General features: G+C 34.7%; 1 protein-coding gene across 5 annotated transcripts in view; it reads left to right on the forward strand.

Annotated features, from left to right (window-relative positions):
* The window catches only part of PKIA (cAMP-dependent protein kinase inhibitor alpha), a 90,596-nt gene that overhangs the window by 11,689 nt on the left and 54,235 nt on the right, over positions 1-24,672 (forward strand). The window contains exon 2 of one of the 5 annotated variants that reach the window (XM_031669643.1): positions 7,823-8,226. The exons of the other annotated variants lie outside the window; for them this stretch is intronic. The gene's annotated coding sequence lies outside the window, so the exon portion shown is untranslated. Of the gene's footprint in view, positions 1-7,822; positions 8,227-24,672 lie in introns of those variants that run through there. 5 annotated transcript variants of the gene reach the window in all.

The raw sequence follows: 24,672 nt of genomic DNA on the forward strand, positions 1-24,672 counted from the left end.
GAAAGTCGGATTTGATTTAAAATAGAGACAAGTGCTTGGAAAAGCATATGAAAAATCTTTGTTTCCAGAACCAAGTTCAGCAAGGAAAACTTATTTTTTTCACTGGCAGTTTGTTTTTCAAAGTTACAAGAATATGTTTAAGATTTTTAAAGTGATTTATTTAATAAATGAGTATGACTATGAATTTACCTATTTCAGATTGCTATATTTGTCATATTAATTTTAAAGTTTATATTTATCTAAACTTTTCTGAACTAGATCTTACCAGGTTATAACTACTGTCCAATTATGTGAGAACAATAGCATAGTTGCCTTTCAGCTTGAAAAATGTACCTGTTTCATTTTGTTATTTTTTTAATCCATAAGTTATTTGGCCTTCCATCAGCTTTTCTGTCTTGAGGAATACATTGTCCAATGCATAATAAATTATTTTGTACATCTATGTTTCATGCCATAATTTTTTAGTGTCTCACAAAGTTCTAACTTGGAAGGTTCTCATTTAAATCAAGTTTTTCAGAATATAGACTTGTTCTTTGTGAATTGTCAGATCTGTTTGTTAGGTATTTCTCCCTTTTTATTTTGGAGAATGAGTAGAGAAAGGGAGGAAGGAAACTGTACCATGGGACATTTCAGTTCTTTTTCTATACTTCCTGATAATAACATGCCTTCTCTTAGGAAAGTTAGAAAGCTGAGAACTGCAGTTAAATAGCCCCAAGGTAGGACGTAGGCCAAAAATACTAAAATTTGTTCAAGTACAGTAAGAGAACCAAACTTGGTCTGGCATTTAATTTAGTCTTCCTCACTACCCTAACCCAAGTAGTATACATTTAACTAGATTTTTAAAAAATAGCCATTTGTTGATTAATGGTGCCTATTTTTGATTCTGCTTCATTTTAACTTTGTTTCATAACACTATTATACAGAGGCTTATTTTAACAAATGCCATGAGTTGGATCATTGAGTTTCTCTTCTGCTTTATAACTGATTAGCTCTACAATTCAAAAATGCTTAAAGGCCAGAACTGTCAATTAGAAGATATAAGCACAATAGAAGTGATGTTTCTAAATTTTAACTCTGGAATACATCTCTCTTAATGTTAAATGCTTAAAATATGGGACTGGGTGCAGTGGCTCATGTCAGTAATCTCAGTGCCTCAGGAGGCTGAGGCAGGAGGGTCACTTATGGCCACAAGTTCAAGACCAGCCTGGCCAACATAGTGAGACCCTGTCTCTACAAGAAAAAAAAAAATTACAAGTCCAGGCATGGTGACTCATGCCTGTACTTAGCACTTTGAGTGGTCACGGTGAGGGAGCACTTGAGGCCAAGAGTTAGAGATCAGCTTGTACTGTAGCGAGACCCCATCTGTACAAAAAAAAAGAAATTCCTTCTGGATCATTTCTAGAACACAAATATTTATGACATTTCTTTAGTGTTTTCATTTTTATTAAGTGTTACTCATATTTCATATAAACTTTGTATTAATTTTAATACTAGCTTAGAAATTTTAATTTAGTGTAAATATACCAACTAATGTTGAAATTGCTCCAATTTTAGGGTCAAAATTAATTTAAAGGTTATTGGAGTTACTGTTCTGGTTTCTAGTAATTGGTGTCTCCACTAAATGCATCAGAAAGGCAAAAAGAGCCATGGTTCAGAGTGTCTGCCCTATTAATAATATACTAAGATATAGCTTACAGATATCGATATTAACAAAATGATTTATTTTAGAACATCATTTATAGCCTATAAAATGATTTGCCAACTGATAGACAACCTTTGACAATAAAATATACCTGCTACTTCCTTTTTGCAAATTCATCGTACTACATCAGTGTTATCTCAGTAGTGTGATCAATAGATGACTAATGCTCAGTCATTCTCTGTAATTCTCATCTTACCAATTATTAACAAAATATGGAATGGGCAACAATTCTATAGCATTTAATCAGATTTTCATTTAAACTCAAGTATGATCTATATTCCTATGCTTTTATATCTACCACTTCACTTAAGTAAAAGAAAGCTTTCTAGAGTTTTTATGTCAGTTTTCAAGTGATCAGTCTTTTTAAATATTTTTTATATAAGAATACTAATTAAAATTTGTGCATGGTTAAATATAAATATTGAAATAGTCTATGAAATATATGAAATGATCAAACAAACAAAAGTATGGGAATATCCTTTAAAACATACAAGTTTTGAATATATTTAGATTATTTATGCTAAACTATTCATTTACATAACAGGTCACAAGTGTTACAAGATTCTTAGAGTAGAAAATCACATATAATTAATTTTTTTGTAAAATGTTAAGTGCTAAGACTAGACCATTAAACAATAAATGATGCATACATAGAGGAAAATATTAAAAGGAAATTTAGAAGTCAATTATCAATGGTTAAATCAAGAAGCAGAGAGTCAGTGAGATCACATTTATTTCCAAATTTATTCAATGTGTATATATTACTTGTAGAACTGTGTAAAAAGAAATTCACTTTTGGATGTTCTTTACCATCTAAACATTGCTAAGAGTGTGGCCGAAATGTTCACTTTTTATGTAGATTTCTGGAAAATCTAGGCTGACCTTGAAAATATTAAATATACAAGAAGGTAAGTTTTCTCTCATCCTAAAATTATGATGATAAATTATATTTTTAAGTATCACATAATTTTCAAAGCATTTTTATAACAACTGTCTACTGGACAATACCAACTCTCTAAAGTTGGTAGAACTAGAATTGTCCTTATTTTGCAGACAGTGAATTCGAAGTTCATGAAATTTAGTAATTTGCTCTGTTAAGCAGTATACACAATTACTAAGTGTTAGAGCAAGAATTCAAGCCAGTTTTGTGCCATGGCCAATCTAGTGCTGCCCTCTATCCTATAGCAACTGGTGTGTTTAAGAGTTAAGCACAAACATGGAAATAAACCTGGTCTGCTTCTAGTTACAAATTCACTTACAAACCTCACTGGATCATGAACTAGGAAAATCTGTAAGGGTTATTTACTTTCATCAACCCAAAGACGAACATGTTAAACAGATTCTTAGATTTAATTAAACTTATTTTTTTTCACCATATCTTTGTGTCTAATCAACAGCTCCTTTTGAGTATACCATGGCTTCATTTAAAGAGTTGGATTGCTTAAAAAATAAACATTGACATTGCTGATCACTTACCTGTGGTTAAATATGCCTGTCTGGTTTGCATCGACATAATGCTGACATTCATGAGATTATATCATTTTATTATACACACACACATTTGCTAGGTCTAATTTAAGTAGTAAGTTTTGGTCCTTACTAGAACATGATTTATATAATTGGCAACCTAAGTGTAAGATGCAGTAATATAATCTATTATTTTAAAAGATAAATGAAATTCACAGAATTCTCTCCTATAACTACATTGGGAAGTTTCAATGGATTTCTACCAAGCTTTTGTTAAGGATAAAATTTTTTGAAAACAGGTCACTTATAAGAGCTGCCTTAGATTTATAATGCTTCTGAAATACCACTATAACCTGCTTTTTAAAATAGCCTGACACCTACTAAGTACCCTTTCACCGCCTACAAGAAAGCAAGAAAAAGAAAGGATTTATATTTTTAATTTCAGTGAAGAGTTCTTGATTTAAGAATTAGTCATTTGCTGTCATTTGAATTCCAAGTATGTTTTAAGTACTTGAGGTTCTTTCTGTATGAATTCTCAGTGGAGTTTTTACATTTTTCATCATTAATTTCATCTTTCACTTGGGATCAGCCAAATCAAAGAGTTTATGTTCTACCCTTTCTTAGTTCTCTTCATGGCAAATATTCAGAACCTTCTCAAAAATATCATGGCTTGATACTGTTTACTGACAACCGATAATGCCAGAAATTAGTGATTCTGGTTTTTCAGTTGAAAAAGCCAAATGAGAAACTGAAGAAATAGCATTTTTCCTCCATTTAGCTGACCAATTATTCACATCAGTGATCATTAGCTTTTGAGGCTAAGGATACAAATGTTAATGTTTTGTATATTCACAGAAGTGAAAAATAATATAACAGTTATTGTGCTTACTCTGTGCTAAGCACTGTTCTAAAACCAAATGAATTTCTCCTAACAGCCCTAAAAGGCAGGCATTATTACTAGCTTTTTGACAGATGGGAAAACTGAGGCACAGAACAATTGAGTAAAGTACCTGTAGTCACACAGCTAATAAAGCACACAGATAGGACTTAAACACCAGGTGGTCTGTGGTGAGACTCCACATTCCACCCCTATAGTTATTATAAGGGTTTGGACCCCTGCGCTCTTTGTTGTGTGCCCATTTAATTGCTTTGTGGAAAGAAAGGGAAGGAGGAGAGAGAGGGAGGAAGGCAGGAGAGATGGCAAATTCCTGCTAGCTGGTTGACATGGTGTGCTGTAATTTATAATGAAGCTTGATTTAAGGACTTGTAAAGATTTCAATAGAATAAATAGTCTTAAATGTTCAGTAGTGAAGTATGTGGTAATATTATCAGATGGAGATAGCAAGTGAATTTCAATTTAGTAATAACCATAACTGAAATACAACAGCAGTCTCATATTTGGAACAAATAAAATTCAAGTAACTTTTTAACTTTCAGTTCAGGGGTACATGTGCAAGTTTGTTATATAGGTAAACTTGTGTCATGGGGGTTTGTTGTACAAATTATTTCATCACCCAGGTATTAAGTCTAGTACCTATTATTTTTCCAACTTGAGTAATTTTCACAGCAATAATTCTACCTTTTCTTAAAATTATTATTAGGTATTTTTTCACCCCCAACATTCTCAGCTTATTTAATATTAATAAAAATTTACCTTTTATAAAAGTCCACAAATTCTAGTAAGGTTTTAAATTAGGCTTAAATTATGGGGAAAAAAAAATTTAGAGCTTTTAGCCAAAGGAAAGCACCCTCATCCCACTCCAGCCCACCCCTGCTCATTTCTATCATAACTGTTTCCCTAAGAAGGAAGAAATTTTTCTGATTGGTCAGATTTAATTGAACATTCACTGAGCCATATTTTACTATTGCATAGGGTCACTGTGTACCTAAAGATACAAAGCAGGCTGGATGCAGTGGCTCACACCTATGTAATCCTAGCACTTTGGGAGGCTGAGGCAGGCAGATCACTTAAGACCAGGAATTCAACATGGCCAACATGGTGAAATCCCTTCTCTGCTAAAAATATTAAATACAAAAAATTAGCCAGGCATAGTAGGGTGTGCCTGTAATCCCAGCTACTTGGGAGGCTGAGGCATGAGAACCACTTGAACCTGAGAGGTAGAGGTTGCAGTGAGCCGAGATGGCACCACTGCACTTCTGAGTGACACAGCAACAGAGTGACTCTGTCTCAGAAAAAATAAAAATAACAGAAGTACAAAGCAATGGTGCTCACATTCTTATTTGTCCAGCTCCTGGTCTTTTGAGAGCAAGTGCAGTGAGTATCTTTGAAGCCTGGACCTTCAAGGTCCTCTCCTCTCTTTCAGTCCATGCACCATGGGCTTCATCCAGAAGAACAATGGGTTCATTTCTGTCTTTTGCCTGTTGGTCCCATGCAGATGAGTCAGGTTTCATTTGGAGCCCAGCAAATCTTATATGCCCTCTTCTCAACATCTTCCTTTATACATGTCTCAGTAAATATTAACATGCTCTAAATATGCCCTTGCCATAACTCTGAACTCAGGATTACCAGAAAGTAATTCCAAAGCTGAGACATTTTCAATATCATAATCAGCAGATAATTTGTACTTACATTAACATTGACTTGATTATTCACATGTTCTTTTGCAATTTGAATCTATTTCTGTCTTCAAGTACTTAAAATAGATATAGATTTTAATCAAGATACTTTAGGACTTTTATTACGTATTTATTATGTACCTTATTTCAGGCATTTATTGTAGTAGGTGCTGGCAGTAGAATGTTAAACAGAATGGTATAAAATCTACATTCTAATTTTCAAACAAGGTTGTTATGAAAGTGTACTTAAAATTCAAACAGGAAAAGAGGCTCACATCTGTAATCCCAGCACTTTAGAAGACTGAGATGGAGGAGTGCTTGAAGCCAGTAGTTCGAGACCAGCCAGGACAACATAGCAAGACCCCATCTCTACAAAAAGCACTTAAAAAAAAAAAAAAGCACTTTAAAAAAATTAGCCATGGTGATGCATGCCATAGTCCTAACTACTCTGGAGGCTGAGGTAGGGGTATCACTGGAGCCTAGAAGGTCCAGCCTTGGCAGAGCAAGGCCCTGTATTTAAACAAAAAACAATACAAAGCAAAACGAACAAAAAACAAGAAAAGGGTACAGAAATCATATGCAACAAAACTCAGTTTAATAGGCATGTTTGGCATTTTAGAGATAGAAGATATCTAACACAGAAGCTTTACAAGATTAAAGATGGATTGTCACTTCAGCTGAACTTTGTTTTATTTAAAACAAGTGTTTGTTTATTCAAACCAAGCCACAAAACCAAACAGTAATTATCCAACTTTATAGTTTCTCACTTAAGATAGAATGCTTTTACTTATGACTTGTAGTAATATTAATATTTCAAGAAACTAACCATCAGCATTTTTGAAGTTAGGTTATTCCAGTGATGAAAATTTCAAGAGTTGCCCATCAGTTTTATTTCATGTGTATAAAATTGGATTAAAATGTTACAGTTTTAAGTGAAAAACTATTATATTGACTATTGACTCTGGGGTTCCAAGTTCTATCAGAAGGTAGGTCAGAGAAATCCCCAGCTCAAGAACACACCCAAATTTTAATTATGAAATTATTTTTCTTGGCAGATTACATGTTGATATCCCAACATCTGCAATGCCAAAGGATGTTGTCAAGTTATTATCAGCATTCAGTTCAGCACTAGGTTTTGAGAATTTAGAAGTTTTTTCACTACCTTTTTTCCTCCTACTCCATGACAGATTGCTTCCAACTCTGAAAGTATCTTGACTCATTCATGTACCATACATTCAAGAAATACATACATTTGAGTTACTGATCACATATACTATTCCAGATATGGTACTGGTCACTAAGGCATCAAAGATCACTAAGACACAGACTTGGTTCTCAAAGGGTCCCCAGTGTAGTGAGACTCTGCTTCTTACTCTTCAAGTAGTATCAATTATATGCAACCAGAAATAACAGGGAGTTAAGTAGCATTTGTATCATAATTAAATATAGATTGGGCATGTAATCTCTCAAAAATCAGATTCAGTCAAGGCAAGCATACACTCTTCTTTGGGATTTGCCCTTGATGAGTATCATTATCTATTCTTGAGACATAATAATAGAAGTTAGTGAGCAATTCATCAAATACAGCCCTATGGAAGCCAAAATGAATATTTTCTTCTTTAGTAATTGACTTTCTAGACATTACTAAGGCGTTTAAAGTTTCCCTGCCAAGAAATCTCCAGTAAACAGCAGTGATGGTAGGCGCAGGCTATTTACTGCCATGAGTTGAAAAAAATTTAGTGAGCTACTTTTTGATTGCTTGTCAAGCATTTTGACATGTTAGGACAGAAAGCACTGTTTAAATGTAAAGAGCAGTTTGTGTAGAATTGCTGTAGGTCATCCTAATGAGGAAGTGATCTATCAAGTGAAAGACTGGAGTATAGGAGAACTGCCATGATATAAGATTGATTTCTGCTAAAGAGACCTTAAATTTGGCTGTGTTTTAATTTGTGGTTGCTTCCAATCATTTGTAAATTACCCACAGTAAGTACCCAATATAAAGAGCTATTCAAATTTACTTTCTAGCATACTCACATTGGGGATTTTTTTTCCTTCTTTTCTCCGTTTCTCTCCCAGATCAACAGAGGAGCAGTGGGTCTCAAGGTTTAGGGATGGGGTCCACTTGGAGTGACTGACTCAGTAAGCCTGAGTGCAACCTTGGGCCTTCCAGTTTTAAGAAGTTCCTAGAAAATGCTTTTGCTGCTGGTTTGTGGTTCACATTTGACCAAATCACTGCTGAAACAAAACTATTGGGAGAGGAGGAAGAAAGAACTATGAAGCACTAAGCCAGCTCCGAACTTGCTCACCAAACTGTCCAGGCAGCTGTGAATGTAATCACTGCTGCTCAGGAACCTATTGAAAGTATGTTCAGCCCTCCGAATCTGGGGTTCTGCATCCGTGGATTCACCAGCAGATTGAAAATATTCAAGATCAAAAAATAAAAGATAACTATTACAAATAAAATAATAGAGTATAACAACATTTACATGGCATTTACACTTTGAATTAAGTATTATAAGTAATTTAGAGAGGATTTAGAGTACCCGAGAGGTATGCATCCCTGGATTTTTATATCTGCAGGTTTTGATATGGGAGTGTCCTGGAACCAATCGCCCCGTGCATGCTGCCAGGTGATGACTGTAAATGGTCCTCTGAATCAGTCACTGGCTGAGGGATTCAGAAAGAACAATCCTTACCTTTCTGCTTAAGCTCAGGCTCACAGTTTAATCTTTTAACCTCCCTCTGCTTCAGTCTTTCTAAGTTTCAAATAATGGTAATTTATTTCCTCTGTTATTAAAAAACAAGACTAAAAACACCACAAACAAAACCTTATCAAGACTGGTAGGGTATGACCTTTATATTTTTAGCTTCTTAAATTTGTCCTATTACTATTTAAAATTAAGAGAATATATTTTTCTATTTATAAATATATTTAAGACTGCAAAATGATGCCTATTCCTTGCCCAACATTAGTTATAAAGAAAAAAAGCAATTAAAAACAAAAATAATATTGCAACAAAAACATGAGAAATGTATTTTGTGAAAGAACTACAGCTGCCTCAGACACAATGAGAGGCTATGAAAATAAAGGAAAACCATCTGAGCTCTGGTTAGAGACTCTGGAAGTAGTGAGCACAAATTTCTTTGAAAGAAAAAGAAGAGGAGTCTGATGCAGGTAGACAATCCAATTCTAGTTACTGTCTTTATTTGTGATACTCCATAGTCTAAAAAGGTGCAAATACTATTAACTAGCCTGAGGACAAGGTGGCAACTGCATTTCATTCTGAAATGGAAAAATCTAAGGAAGGCAGAAGAAACAGTTGCATGAGAATTATTACTCAGTCAATTATTTTTCCTCAAAAAGTTGTGTATCTTTTTTTTGAACTTTGGGAAAGCATATATAAGAATTTCTATTGACCCTGAACAGTCCATGTATTTACCCAGAAATATCTGTATATCTTTCTACTGCAGCATGATTACAAAATAGATTATAATTCTACTGTAGAAAGAAAATATGTTTTTATATAATCTATAATTTACCTGGGTAGCTAGAAAACACACACACACACACACACACACACTACATTTTAATCCTGGCATCTCAGTCAACCCCCAAATCTGAGTGGTTCTTTCAAATAGTGCATCTGAGTCTGCAACTGTGCCTTTCCTTCTCTAAGATGTGTCAGGGCATATGGCTGGAGGAACTTAGTACATAGACCTAGATAGACTCAGGGTTTTGTGAATCAGTCATGAAGGGTCTGAGGGATCTATAGGCCACTTCCTTTGATAAAACTCTGTACCAGCTCTTTTCTTACCAAAATTTCCCCCAAATAACAAGGTTTAGGTTTTTTTTAAGCTTCTTACTCATAACCTTCTTTCATGGCATACCCTGATATTTTTTTTTCCAAGGTAGAAAATTATTTGAATGTATCCATCTAATTCTCTGATACAGTAAAAGAGAGCTATAAACTTTTAGCAAAATTTATCTCTATGAAGATTTTAGACTTTGAAGCTTAACTGACTAAATTTTTCCAATACTTGCTCTCTACTGTCTGAAGGGTGGACATTTCCTTGCCTTTAAGAGATGGAAAGTCACAAGGGAACAAGTCCTTAAACAGATCATCTAAAAAGTCCTTTCTAATCTACACCACCTCCACCACCACCAAAAGTCTTCAGTTTTATCCACATATTTGTTTCTGTGTGATAATCAATATATTTTTGAGTTAGTGTATTTCCCAACCCCCTCCCCGCCTCACCCCCGACCGCCAACAACTAGAATGCAAATTCCATGACATCAGGGTCTTGGCTTTTTATCATTTTTTCATTGCAGGACCTACCTACAATAATTACTGGCACATAGGAGCCACTCAGTAAATACTTCTAGAATGAAAGAAAATAAAAAGGTGATATATCCTTACAGATTATCCACTGCAAATTTTGGTTGCTACCAAGCACGCATCTTTTGCTTGAGTGCTACTGCCTCTAATAGGCCTTCTGCTGCAGACATACTTATCTATTGACAGTTCTTTTGAACCACCATTGCTCTTTATGTTTTCTCTCTTTAAATCATGCTGTTGCCACTGCCTAGAAGGTTCACTTCTGAACCTTCTTGTCTTTCACACTCCTACATTTCCTCAAAACATAAATCAGATGTCCTGCTCTCCAAAAGTATTTCATGATAAACTTGTTCTTTCTCTATGTCCCTATGCTGATGTATAACCCCCATACTCTACGCTGGCCCTTCACCCACTCTTTATACTATTCTCTCTGATGGAAACTCATTATGGATTTTGCTAAGGGAGCCATTGAAAGCAGGGACTATTTGCTATTTCTGGCATTAAAAGCAAAATGCCTGGTGCATGACAACTATTCATAAACACTGAGTAAATGAACAACAGCCCACCTTATTTATCTCTCACAGTACTACTCTTTATTGTTTTAAACTTCTATAGTTATCCTGGGGAAATATGAGAGTAATGAGTCTTCTTGAACGTCAGGTGCAAGGGCATTTATGGCAATATCCAGTTTGAAGATGAACTACATCAAAGTTTCAAGACTAACTAGAATAATTCTCAAGGAGAAGGAGAGAGGCATTCAAGCTTATTTTGGAGTAGTAAATAACAGTGATTCTGGTGTCCAAACTGCCACAAAGACAACCACTGCCATATTAAGCTTCTCATACTAAGAACAGTGTCAGGTATATGGTAGCAGATCCTGATAAAACTCTTCAGAAACTGTTTCTGCACTTTATCTCATCTGGCAGCTCTTGGTGTGTGCTGAGGTAATATATTAAATTTATGGTGTAATTAGTTTAGAAATTATTCCCGTAGGGAATAAAGATGGTCAAGAGTCAAAGCTTGATCTAAAGTTGATAGCCTGGGAGACAGGCCGAATTTGGAGTTGTTACAGTAGCATATGTGGCTTAGTATTGAATAGGTCAAAATATTAATGACCCATCCTGCACACAACCCAGAGACAAATGACTGGGCATTGTGAGAGAGAGTGGGTGTCTTGGCAGACAGGCATCACATCTGTTTCTTCCCCATCTATGAGTGAATTGTGCATGCTATGACAAGGAGGCTTTTTTAAATATGAGAAATTTGAGGCAAAAATGATAGACAAAAAAGGTGCAGAGAAACAAGGTGAGTAGTGAAAGGCAGAAGTGGTGTATTGGCAGGCCTGGAAATCAGCTGTAATTTGAGTTAATTAAATGTGGCGTAAAACATTTGGAGGAAAAGGTTGATGAGATCCAATTAATGGGCAAAATAAATAATTTTCTGAACAGTAACATTTGGGCTATATCAAAGATGAAAGTGGTATGTGATCAGAGATTGAGCAAGTGAATACGATAATTCTTTTGTCACATGAGGAAATCTGAGGTGAGACTGAGAACCCTGTCTCAATGTAAGGAAGAGATTATCTTCAGGAAATGGCAGTTGCATAAAACAAAAAGGGAGACTCGGGCATGAGCAAGTGGATAAGAACTAGTCTGATTTATTCATAAATGATCTTACTCCATTTACTTCTATTCCTCAGATTTCTTGGAAATTGATAAGTATATTTTCTCCATAGTACTTCTTGAGATGTAGAACCTCTAACATCAATACTGATTATTGAGTTTTGTTGTTTTTCTCTACCTCAGAGATTTTTATTTTAAAGCAGCAGTAAGCAATCTATAATTCACAGCAGTAAACTATAATCTACAAACCAAACCCATTCTTAGCTAAGAATGCTCTTTACATTTTTAAAAAGTAAAAAAAAGGTAAAAAAAATGAAGAATATGTGATTATGTAGTCCACAAGAACAAAAATATTTATTACCTGCAGGGCTTAAATTTAAAGGTAAACATTAGAGAAATCCTCACATTAGAATTACATGTAATATAATTATATGTAATAAACGTAATCATATTACATATAATGCATGAGCCTCTAATGTAAGAATTTAATTTGAATGTGAAGATTTCTCTAATTGCATATATATAAACATATACATACAGTTTTATATGAGAGAACAATTCTGTCTTACATATTGTATGATTTCACACCTTTGAGGATAGATTGCTAGATAAAAGAGATGGGAATAAACATTTAGCAGTTTCATAGTTCATTGGGGTCAAGAAGAAAGAGGAGTGTGGCAAGTTCATTTTCTTTTTGCAATTACAACATCAGAGAAGAAATGAAAAAAAAAAAGTGAATCAGAAACCTGATTATAGGAGATGCATGGAGAGAATGAACAAGGCAATAAAAGGGTGTAACTCGCTTCCCTACGAGTTCTAATGCTAGGAGGAAAATGAAAAATAATGTATGTCCTGAGGGTGCCAGCTCCACTGCCCCCCGGTCCCTAGCAAGTATTAGGGAGGGTAAGAACTCTATCTGCTAAGCTTTTGCTGACTTCTCAAAAAGAGACATTGTATAGCTAGTCCCTCAAATAGACATAAATATATATCCACATCTATTTTTGATGGTAGCATTGAGCTTCTTATGATTATGTGTATAAAGCACTTCAAGCATGCTGCTCCTAGTCAAATCCCTGCAGGGCCAAACAAATTGGGGCAGATCAAAGCCAAGAGAGGTGGGAGAGGCTGTGGCAAACTGGGAATAGAGTGTGCCCTTTCTAAAAGGATTAAAATTATATTAAATTAACAGTAAAAAAAATAAAGCAGTCAGAAGTCACCAGTTGCAACTCCTGATCTCTTTTTCCTGTGAACCATTCTGATTTTTCAGGTAGAGGGACAGAGAGGGTGAGGCAGGAACTTCTTTCAGTTGTTACCTTCTGGTTTTTCTTTGTTTGCAAATTTTTTTTATTCTTTATGTGTTCATAAAAGTCACACATATGTGCACTCTAGTAACAATGATTCCATCTATAAAAATCTGTATTACATATAATTATATTTTATAATTATTGCATTTGAGAAAAATTTGTTTTCTTCCCAAAGGAGGCCTATGTAACTTTAATCTATTGAAATAAAATTAATTTTGAGTAGCACATTAACCAGATATTTTGCTAGGCTATTTCTGGATAATTTCCAAACTAAATTGGCAAATTTTATTTATTTTTAATTGAAAAATAATTTTATATATATATATATATTTAGAAGGTACATTTACAGATTTTTAAAATAGTTGTTACCTTCTTGAAACTATTTATTCTCATTGTATTCTAATTCAATTCAGTCCAACCTCAACATCTCTGCGTTTCCCCTATGAATCCATCTACTATCATGGTCTACTCTCCAAATTCTTCTTGATAAATATTCTTAGCTGCAATTTTTTAAGCACTTAAATTTATACCACTTACTATTTATCAGTGGCATTTAACTCTCACAAATATTATCCACATTTTACAAATAAAAGTTGCACAGTTGGCAAATGGCAATCTAGAATTCAGACCCAAAGACTTCAAACCAGTGGGTCATGCTCTTAATCATGAAGCTAAACCCACCTCAAAGAAGTTTGAGGGAAATGAGAGGCAGATACTGGATCCCATATATACAACAGCTGTCAGGTGGAAATATCTGACAGAAATGTATTTCCATTGAACTATTTTATTTCTCTAACCATTGAATTAAGCAATAGCACATCCTTATTAAACATGATCTCTCTTTAAATTTTTGATTATTTCATAAATTTACATATATATGGTAACATGAATTAAAACATTGCAAAATACTAGTTGAATTGTATTTCAAATAAATATATCACTTTCTTCAACATTGACTTAATGTGCACTATTGTTCATATACTTCTGGATAGTCCACAATTATTCAAATGGTAATTAAAGTGTCAAAATCATTTTTTAACACTTGTTTTTATTAACTCTAATGTCCATGCTCCTAACAAAACAGGCTTCTTTGTTCTTCACATTTTCTGGCTTCTTCAGCTCAATTGAAATTTGAATTTTTTTTTTTTTTTTTAAGATTCCCTCTACCATCTGCAACAGAAGGTTAGCTTTCTCTTTCAAGAGTATAAGAGCCAGAAGCTTGGTGTGGTGGCTCAGACCTGTAATCCCAACACTTTGGGAGACCAAGGTGGGTGGATTACTTGAGCCCAGGAGTTCAAGACCAGCCTGGACAGCATAGTAAGACCCTATCTCTACAAAAAATATATTTTAAAAAATCAGCTGGGCATGGTGGTGTGCACCTGTAGTCCCATCTACTCAAGTGGATTGCTTGAGCCTGTAAGATAGAAGATGCAGTGGGCCATGATGGCACCACTGCACTTCAGCCTAGGCTACAGAGCGAGACCCTATCTCAAAAAATACAATAAGAAGAGCCATGCCATTCCTTGTATTTATGCCACTTTGTTTTTGCTTCTACTACCATACTGCACTGCCCTACTTTGAACTTAATGTTAGGAAGTACTATGGCCCTCTCTCTGTTCAGACCACTTCCTATTCACCCCAGAACCAGTGGCCATTTGTAGTCAACTACAGTTCACCAAGCTTTCTATTATTTCTTTAGCTCCAACACCTATATTCATCTATCTCATAACTTCATATGTCATCCACATCTCAAAATTCAAGCTTCTAAACTCCACTGAAGCAATAAGAGATCAAATGAGCTTATGTGAGGTGACCAGAAATTAAGATATTGTAAACATAAGAAATATAAAAGGCCAACCACTATCTGTTCTGCAAATTAATATATTGTTAATACTAAAATTTGTAGTCCCAACCAACAAGTTTGCTTTTTTCCAGAATTTGTTATATCTCTATCATATGCTAGGCACTGATTCACTATTTGGTTTCATTTTTCTTCCTATTAGTGAGAATTTTTAAAAAAATTGTTTTCCAGACACAGAGTGACAGCTTGACAAAAAATGTTATGGTGTGTACCAAATACCAAGATGCCCCTCCTACCTGTACTCTCTTTTGTATTCCCAATCATACCACCATAGTTTAGATTCTATTTTTTATTTCAACTTTTACAAAAGTGTCTTATCTGCTTCCTGTCTCTTATCCATCTGTTAATCTTACTGAAGATGCAGTGTTGGGCTGTTCCTTCAGGGGGAGGTTGTCACCACCTGCTGAAGTATGCCCAAGATTTCAGCAACTAGAACTTCCTCCTTCAGAAATAGAGACAACCAACACAGAAGTAGCATGAAGATGTGCCATAGAATTAAAGCAAGGTGATGCTTAATGAATCTTGTAGTGCCCTCTCAGAAATGTACACACAAATATACATGTGCCCAAGATTTTCAGTGTAATTTCAAAGGGATTCTCAGAACTCCATGTGCCTTAAACACTGAGGTCAGAACCCTGGTTCCAGATATTCTAAGATTTGCTTTAAATAATGCAACCCAGAGAGCTGTGTGCTTGGATCAAATTGTTTAGATTCCTTGTAGCATTGCTTCCATCTAATTGTCCCACCCTATGCCTTTGACTTGCATTAATGGGCAAATTTTAAGTTTCTTTTCTGTCTTTTGACAGAGGTCATCATCCATCGTATCCTTCATACATGGGGTCTGTATAAATGCACACAATGTCTTACATATTATTTCACCAGGCTCACAGATACTTGGAGTACAAACTAAAGTTTCAGGGACTCCAGGCTAGCAATTTTCTATAAAGAATAAACTAGCTTTTATAAAACAGACTTTATTTTTCTCATACTCTGTTTTAGTTATTCTCTTATTTTCCCATACATTCTTTAATGTTTCAACTATACCATATGTACTGAAGTGAAATAATGCAACATACTTTTGTTCACAACTAAACCCAGGCATTAGTGTGGAGGCCTAGAGGCTGGCATGGTGGAACTAGTGATAATCAAAACAAGAGAATTCCTAAATGGATGCAGTTTTCCTCCGTCACCTACCTGGAGATTGTTTTTCAATGCTGAAATCAGGCCAGGTTGAATTTTGCTTTAATTAAGAGAATTGGTGTTTTCTTTCATTGCTACTTTGTTTTCTCTAAAATTACGATGTCCTGTTACTACCCATTAAATACATCCAGAGTGTACTCCTTTATCCTGGCACTTCAGGCATTTCTACTGTGCCAACCTTTGGCTACAGCTCCATCATTTCCTATTTCCCTTTACATAGGCCTGTGCTGCTGTCCAACTCCACAAGTTTCAAGTGCTGGGAAGTTTCTGATCTCTGTGGCACTTTTCATGCTATTAACTGTACCAGGAATTTGATGTTCTCACATGCAATACATATTAAAACCCATTTACTGTAATATACTTATATAGCTAATAAATCAGACAAAAATTATTAAATGACACTTAAGGATTGTTATGTTGTTATACAGTGGGTACATGTATACCATATTCTATCTCATGGCAAGCAAGTGCCTTCATGTTTTTGCTCCAGCTTACTTCAACTGCCTCATGTCTTCTAACACTTAACTTTAAATTCTGTATTCTCATAGTACTTAAAATTTCAATGTGCTTTGATCTATATTTTCCAGGCCACTGCATGTGGTACTCTCTTTGCCTGAAGTTCTCTTTTTCCTCCATACTTCACCTGCCTACCACCCTTTCCCCCTTCTGTGGGCCACAATCTGCTTTGGGAAAGGCTGGTTTCTGTCCTTCTCATAGGTTCAACTAACATCCTATTCTGAATCATATTCCAGCACACTGTATTTTGAAACTCCCTGTTCGTTGTCTTACTGCACTGTTCTCGGTGCCTACACTGCACCTAGCACATGGAAAACACTTGAATGAATGTTGCTGACATGAAATATAGGTATTACTGGTTTTGAAGAGCTATTTGATAAAAGTTAAGTGAAAGCCATAAAAATACTTTTCATATCTTAAGCCAGGAATCAAAAACTTAAATGCTTTCAGAGGTCAGGCAGGTCATGTAAATGTCCAATGTAGTACAGGAGATAACAACAGATATAGTATAAGAGATAACAGTCTCTGTTACATTATAGACTATGTAATCATTAATCTGATTACATATCAGACTAATGTACATACCTGATCTAAACACGTTCAGATTCACATTTTTATAATTACTGTCCAAGCGAAACAAATTATAACCCCTGTCTTCAAATAATTTCTTAGAAGGAAAAAAAGATACGTCTATTAAAATGTGACCTGTGGATTTATTTGTAATAGGGAAAAAGTAAATACAAATTAAAAAGCCAGTAATAGAGGCCTGACTAAGCATGGATTATATCCATTATATGGCATATATTCATTATTATTAAAGAATCTCCCAAACGGTAATATATGGAAAGTGCTTTCACTATTGGAAATAGTAAAGAAAAAAGCTAAATTACATGCTTTCTATAATTGCAACTATGTAAAAATATGCTTCCTTATTAAAATGAAAAGACTTGAAAGGATTATGCAGAATGAAAATACCTATATTAGGGTGCTCAAAATATAAATGATTTTTTCAAAATACAACATTTAGTAATGCTATTGTTTTTCCAATCCCAGTCTTTGGAGAAATGTTGGGAATATCTTTTGGAATCTCAGAATTTGACACCTAGCAAGTAAAATCAGGTTACTTTGGGTAAGAGCTGAAGAATATCAGTTGTGGGCTGAAACAGAAATACCATTGTCATGGCAACCACCAAAAATTTCATAGAAAAGGCATAGCTTGGATTTTTTTTTTTTTAATGGAGATGACTAACAAGATCGCTTTTGAAATAGTTCTGATATAGTGTGGGATAATATACAGTAAGTCTGATAAACAATTTTGCTGGAAAAATTGGGATAAAGTGGCATAACCTTAAGATCAGAAGTTAGAATCCCTAGTGTAAGCTTAGCCTATGTTGTATGCTAATTAGCTTTTACTGACATAATACTAATATACCAGTCTGTCTTCCTTGCATATAAAAATTATATATTTAGTAACATTATAATTCTATAATGATAATAATTCTCATTATAAATAAAAGAGCTTGGGTTTTCTTGTCAAGAGAGATTTAAACTATTTTTCTGATTCTTTATGAAGACTCAATTCAGTGTTCCTCTGTGATACTATATATAACCTACTGGAAACAGAGGCTTGTGGAAATACTGATAGCATCAATAGAAATCATCGTGACTCCTTCCTTGGAAAGGGCATGTTTCATCAGTCCCGTTTGCCTCATTTATTAAGCTGAATTGTCATCTTAAGTGACAGGTATTTTCAGTGTCCAAACTTCCTGCAAAGATTTATGTATTTTATCCCATTTTGTTTGAATTTAGATCAAGAATGCTCATTAGATTATTTTGTGAGCCCAGGTTTGCTGGAGTTTACAAAATCTGGCCTAGCTCACTAGCCACCAAGTGGCTATCTTCATACAATGACGGTTTCCTGAAGAGTGAATGAAATCCATAGCTTTGTGGAATACATCAACTAATACATTGAAACTGCTAATTGTGTGATTGTCCTGGGGACACGACTAGTTTATTTGGAAACTACTTGCAAAATTGCTTTGCCTTGCAAAATTGCTTCTTCGCTGGCATATCCAGTGGAGACCTTTTGGTATCCTGCACAACTACTCAGCCTAGATATGGGACTATATAGTTAAGAAGGAAGAGATTGTCAGTAACTACAATTTAAAATTGTAATTACAAAATTGTAATTATTTTAAGGGTGAAATTCTAATTGGCATTTTTTTGTTTTATGTAAGCTTCTGTAGATCTGCATTTATCATAAATAGCCACGTATCAAAAGTATCACATTTCTCATGTCACATACAAACTTTTCACTCTAGTATTCAATGTAACGTTAAAAAAAAAAATCAAATCCTATTACCTCAAAATAAGGGCTGTGTGCCAGGATTGGGAAGCATCATAAAGTGAGTTAAAATTAAATGAGATGTGGAGCTGAGTTTGAAACCTGTGCAGTTCAAACCTCATAATTGAAATTGGCACCTGATTGTTGTTGTAAGTAATTCCTATTCATTCAGCTCTCAAACCAATTAAATAGATACCATAAATATGTTGATTCCCATAACCCATTTAGTCTATTTATTGTTTTCTGAAGCCACCAGTAAAACTAGTCTTTTTAACCAGCTACTGACAACGGATGTCATGTTATAAATCAAATGTAATTATGAACTTCTATTTCCATTTTTAAGCATTTGACCACAAAATTAAACCTTGTATTTCTACATAGGCGCGGTGGCTCAAGCCTGTAATCCCAGCACTTTGGGAGGCCGAGACGGGCGGATCACGAGGTCAGGAGATTGAGACCACCCTGGCTAACACGGTGAAACCGCGTCTCTATTAAGAAATACAAAAAGCTAGCCGGGCGAGGTGGCGGGCGCCTGTAGTCCCAGCTACTCCGGAGGCGGAGAATGGCGTGAACCCGGGAGGCAGAGCTTGCAGTGAGCTGAGATCCGGCCACTGCACTCCAGCCTGGGCGACAGAGCGAGACTCTGTCTCAAAAATAAAATAAAATAAAATAAAATAAAATAAAATAAAATAAAATAAAATAAAATAAAATAAAATAAAATAAAAAAATCCAAGCATTATAATGTGAATGAGATCTGTCCACTTATTCATTCAACACCCACTTACTAAAATGCTATTTCATTTAAAAGACTATTCTGATAAGTTAAAAACTGTTTGATGATCTTACTGTCTAGTTAGTCATACAATTAATCATCACACATACTGAAGGTCTGAATCAGAAAAGAAAAAAGAAAAAAAGAAGAAAATCAGTTTGAGATGGAGTCTTGCTGTGTCGCCAGACTAAGGTGCAGTTGCACCATCTCGGCTCACTGCAACCTCTGCCTCTCAGGTTCAAGCAACTCTCCTGCCTCAGCCTCCCAAGTAGCTGGGATTACAGGCGCATGCCACCACACCTGGCTAATTTTTGTATTTTTAGTAGAGATGGGGTTTCACCATATTGGCCAGGATGGTTTTTGATCTCTTGACCTCGTGATCCACCCACTTCAGCCTCCCAAAGTGATGGGATTACAGGGGTGAGCCACCGCACCTGGCCTTACCAGTATTTTTAAATTTTGCACACAAATAGCCATTAGGAGCACAGGGGTAGGACTTTTTCCATTGAAAAATATGTGACTTCTCTATAATTAATTTATGTATCTTAACCACTTATGTTACAAATGAGGAAAATGTAAATCTACCAAAATCATTCTGTAAAATCATTCCTGCTTTGAGTCATATGAATACTTGTTGCTAATTTGAGGCTTTCTAAATTTAAAGACATAAGATGAGTAGTTAATGACCTTGAAATTTAATTAGGAAAGTGAATGATCACTGGGAGAGAACCAGATAGTATGTTGTTTGCACTAATTTGATTTATATAACCCTTTTCTAGTCAACCTTTTAAAAATCAGCCAGACAGTAGAAATTCTCCACCTCCAAAAATTAGGAGGTTTACTAATTTTTGAATCTGGGTGAAGTTTCCCAGATTAATCCAAATGCAACTAAAATGTGATGAAAGATGAAGCTCATCTTAGTTTTCTTAATCTATGTGACCTACTTTGTCCAGTTACTTAAATTCAGAATATTCATGTTCACAATTTGAACCAGGAGAAATGCCTCTCTAGGTTCACCTTTCTCTAAAATTCTAAGACTAAATAAAATATTAATAAAATGTCTCAATAATTACCTTACAAGCATATTGAGATAAATAGTATGAAATAACTTGTTTTAAAAACATTACAGTAACAGAGATTATTAGAAAATATATCTTAAGAGGGATTAAACTACATAGATACAAGGTTCAATGTATTTTCTTAAAAGATGAGAACTTACTACCAGAAACATGTAATATATGAATACATGGAGGTGAGATTCTCTCTTTAGCAGAAAACAATTAGGGAATATGTGAGTGGTGTTTTATTTTTTATACATTGCCTTTATTATCATACATTTCCAATCATGATCTCCTAGTGTAATTGCATTTAAATTGTGTTAACCATATGTTAATTAAATAAACTCAGTGTAAAGACCCAATCTAACTTTCCTGAGTAATGTAGAGTTAATAAAATTGGCAGCTCATTGGAATCTAGAGTATTACAGGATCTTTGCATACCTAGCTCTTAAACTGATTTGTTTTGGATTCTGGAAAACTTAGCACCTTGGTTAAGTGGCTTTTGAAGAAATTTTGATATATACATCCACCTCACATAGATCTAATAGCTATGTGTTTGGAAAGTGTTGTGTGGAAACAAAGAATTAAACAGCAAGGAAATTTGGATTTCTTTAAGAACACACTGAATTGTATAGAGATAGGGTAATTTCTGGAGACAAATAGGCCTATCAATAAAGGACAAATATATGCAACTCCCTCCTTTTGCTGAAAATCTGTCTGTTATTCCATGTTGACTTAGATATTAAGAGAATATTATACTTTCCAATAATCATATTGTTATAATGCAGGGGATATATTTCCCACCAGTGACTCTACATCTACAATATATGATGAAATAAAAGATATAATTATAAAACACCATACTATCATACTCAATTCATTGAGATAATAAAGTACATTCTAAGCCTTATTTAATGGACAAATACATGCACTATTAGGTGGTTACATGAATCTCCATTATATTTGAAAAAGGCATATGTGTTGACATTAAAAACCACATTTCTACTGTGTCTTAAATTATAACTACATAAAATTAACACACTAACTTTAATTATCACTTATTTACACCAATTAAAGCCTGTTTCCAAACAAGAAAGACATACTGGGTATATGTATATGCAGGTTTATGTGATTTAGATGTCTGGCATATTTTAAAAAACTGTCCAGAGGAGTTTGAAGTAATAATTTTAATGTAGCACGAAAAGATAAAGTCATTCTCCCATATTTCCTTAATGTTCAGATGCTATGTATTATATGACATGATGTATATAATGAAAGTTACTAAAACTTTTTTTGGAAGAGAAAAAGCTAGAATAGCAGATGTGCACACTAAAAGGCAAAAATCTGGTTTTAGAAGTTTTATAATAAAAAAGGTGGCAAGATGAAAGGTTTTTTTTTTTTAAACTTAGAACTAAATTCAAATTTAAGCTTAACTTTTACAGCAATCTTTAGAAAATTTTGCTATGTGGTCTTTCTTGAAGATTATTTGTAATTTTGTATAACTGATTTAGAAATTCCCATCAAATTTTAAAATTCAGAGTTCTAGATAAAACCATCAATTATCTGAAATCCTTTCTCAATCAAGACTGCCCATGAAGCCAAGTGCCTTATTTGATCCTATAATAAGCTTCACTGAAAATCAGCAGAGTCTTTATTCATTTATAAATGATGGGCATGATTATTAGTCTCAAGTTTGCTCACAATTCTGAAGCCTTGAAATTATTGAAATACCAAAAAAAAAAAAAAAGTACGAATAAAGCTGTTCAGAAAAAGCGATTACTTGAGCCTACTCAGTCTCAGTGAAACAAAGGTCCATTTTGTGCATAAGTGTAAAGAAATATACTTTTGAAAAAAAAAATTTACAGTTAGAAAATGATGAACTCTGAGGTTTCATTTATTGCTAGTGAAAGAGTTTAGAGCCATTGTAAATAGTTCCCTGTAGATCGTAATCAGATGGGTTTATTTTAGTCAGCAATTACAATGACAAAATGCTAGGTATCGAGTAGAACATTAGGCCAAGATCCATTTCTTCCCCTTGTATAAAATCTGGATGCATCCTATTAGAGAACAGAATTAAACAGGCAAGCAAAGATGTATTCAAGACTATTTCAATAGGGGAGAAAGACTGAACTCAACTCTGCTGAAATAAAAGGGAGACAAGTTTTTAAATGATGCAGTGAGCTAGTGAAAAATGCTGGAGGATGTTAGGGTAGAGTTTGTCAATGTGATCAGACATCTGTGTTTGCTAATGGGTGCTTAGCCAAGTTAGGGTCCTATCTTTTCATGCAGATTGGGAAATAGGAACATTATTTTTCTTGATTATTACATTTCAAAAAGATAGTTCCCAGGTCTATCAGAAAGACATTCCTGGGTTGTAGAATATTTACAGCTCACAGAGTCAGAGAAAGAATTTACAATTGCAAGTTTTCTAAAGTAAGTGATCTTGAAAAAGGGTGGTTAGAGGCCTAGGGTCCCAGAAGGAATAAACCTGCTGGAAGTTCATCAAGCTACATGGGATCTTTAAGGCTGTCTTGGTCAATCCAAACCTGGAACACAGATTCAGATCTGATTGCCAACGCAAGAAAAAAGCTTGAAAAGACAGAAGCTCCCCTGATCACCCATCCTCCCTTATCTGAGTTAAATATTTCATTTATTTCTATTATTTTTATTTTTTCATAGGTTTTAGGGAGAACAAGTGGTATCTGGTTACATGAGTATATTCTTTGGTGGTGATTTGTGAGATTTCGGTGCACCCATTACCCAAGCAATATACACTGAACCCAATTTGTAACATCTTATCTTTCACCCCCTTCCCACCCTTTCTCCCTCAAGACCCCAAAGTTCATCGTATCATTCTTATGCCTTTGCATCCTCATAGCTTAGCTCCCACTTATGAATGAGAACATACGATGTTTGGTTTATGTGTTACTGTGGAGGCACAGGATTGCCAATGTCACAGATTTTATCTGAATAAATTGCAAGTTTTTGTTTGTTTATTACTCTTAACAAGAGACTATGAAGTTTATGAGGGCAAGAATATTGTGTGTTTGTAATCTCAGGATTTACAGTAATGCCCCTCACCTCATAGTAATTCAATTAATGCTTGTTTAAAAAGATGGAATTTTAAAGATTTCAGGAAACAAGGATGTGGGAATAAGTGTGGATATTACAAAAGAATTAAGAGTATTTAGTTTGGTAATATGAATGCTATAAAGGAATATGATCAGAGACATGTTCCTGGAGGTATGAACTGTTCTAGTAAATCCTAGACAACTAAAAGTGGGCCATACCCAGTGAAGGTAGGAAAAGGAGCTTATGTCTAATGTATGATATATGGCAGACACCATGTTAGCATATCTAATTTAGTCCTTTGGAAGAAGAGTATTAAAGGCTCCACTTCTTAAGTGCAGAAACTGACAGAGTAGCCATATAGCTGCACTCGCCCTCACCTCTATTGCCCCGTTATAAAGCCATTAGACTTTGTAGCTGTAAATTTAAATTGTAATTGTTTAATTTTTAGGGAATAGAAAAAATAGAAGTTTTAACTTTACATATTACATGACACCCCCAAGAAAGGATCATCCACAAAATATAGATAGAATCTATGCAGTATTAGACATACATTTAAATGCTAGAGACAGGGAAGAATAAAAATGGGTAATGTTTTGGGTATCTTCCAAAACGTTTGAAGGGAGTGTCAACACAAGGAGAATCTGTTTCTTGGCAGAACCATCAGCAACTAAATTCTGGTTTGGATGGTCATTGAGATGGAAGTTAGTGGGGCTCTTCCCGGTATTTAAAACATTCTCCATGATTCTTTGCTAATGAAGCATCTCTTTGTTTCCTTGGTTTTATTATCACAGGAAAGATGTTTAAGGGAACAATCTTTCTGTGTTTTCAGATGTGCATTAA

The sequence above is a fragment of the Papio anubis genome, chromosome 8 (genome assembly GCF_008728515.1).
Source record: "Papio anubis isolate 15944 chromosome 8, Panubis1.0, whole genome shotgun sequence".
In the NCBI taxonomy this organism is placed as follows: Eukaryota; Metazoa; Chordata; class Mammalia; order Primates; family Cercopithecidae; genus Papio; species Papio anubis.